The sequence below is a fragment of the Bidens hawaiensis genome, unplaced genomic scaffold (genome assembly GCF_021521415.1).
Source record: "Bidens hawaiensis isolate Kalapana, Puna unplaced genomic scaffold, B.hawaiensis_p1.1 tig00081713_1, whole genome shotgun sequence".
Lineage (NCBI taxonomy): Eukaryota > Viridiplantae > Streptophyta > Magnoliopsida > Asterales > Asteraceae > Bidens > Bidens hawaiensis.
In genome coordinates, this window is record NW_027503834.1 from 1 (window position 1) to 1,234 (window position 1,234).

The 1,234-nt window shown below is 32.5% G+C and overlaps 1 pseudogene; it reads right to left on the reverse strand.

The window, feature by feature from the left end:
• Nucleotides 1–152: 152 nt before the first annotated feature.
• Nucleotides 153–611, reverse strand: LOC143607383 (peroxisome biogenesis protein 22 pseudogene; annotated as a pseudogene).
• Between the last annotated feature and the right edge of the window lie 623 nt (nucleotides 612–1,234).

Below are 1,234 nucleotides of genomic sequence, written 5' to 3' on the forward strand. Positions count from 1 at the left end.
ACGTGTGTATTTTAGAGAATACAAAATTCAAATTCTTCTAAAGCAACCATTTTGAAACAACCAAATGCTTTACAGATTAAAATTAGATGCAGATGATACGACCTTTTATCTCAAAAATAATTCTAGTCTCATACAGTTATTAACAATATTTATTATTTAATTATAAATACCGCCAACTGAGAAGTGATTTCTGGATTTGAGTCTATATGCCAATCTGGTTCCAACTGCCTAACACACGACATCTCCCATTCTCTGTACTACAAAATAGTACCTACAATTACATAATAAAATAAAAATTATTAGCAAAGTATTTGTGGGTTCTATAAGTTTACCGGTAATAGGTTCTAACTATCACCACCCACACAAACTTTCTCTCTATTCTCTAATAATTAAATATTTATTATTACCTTGTCCTTAACCAAGCCACTAGACGTAAAAATCCCGGCATTTTCCAAAGCCGTTAAAACCCTCATCTACAAAATACATAATTTTCAAAGTCGTTAAAAACATTGTTTTAAAAGATTCTATAAATGGAAGTATGAGATCCTTCATACTTGGCTTTCATCATCAAGAACTCTTTCCATGAGATAAAGGTTACAATATTTTGTCATCTTTCTTCAATCAATTAATTTCTGCCTGACCATGTGTCCCAATGTAAGTTGTATGAACAAAAATAAAAACAACATGTTAATTAGTATACGAAAACGAAACAAAAAATCAATTTTTTTTTTATTAAATTTTGAATTTACATTTTCATGTTGTAACAACCCATCATTTTCTCTTAAATCTTCAGAAGGTAACAAATTTTCATTGGGTTCACTATTGAATCCAGAAGTGTCAAGTTGACTTTTAGGTTGACTTCTTCGAGGCCCTCCATGTATAAATGACTGCAACAGCAAATCCTGCTATAGCCCAAACAGATCGAAAATCCTGAAACCAGATATTGAAATATATGATTTACTTCAGTCTGCAATGTAACGATGCCCAATTTTATAAACAAATTCGAAGAAATGACCTAAGGTGTTAAATCTTACCTCAGGTTTGTTGATCTACACACACAAGGAGCATGCTATCGAAGATGCAGAGAATGAGGGGATGAGTATATGGAACAAGAAGATGGACCATATAAACTTACCACAGTCTGCTTCCCTAATAATCATCCAAAGCCCACTGATATGTCGACTAATGCAACCCCAACAAACGAGCCAATGAATAATCCAAATTTGAATGTGCT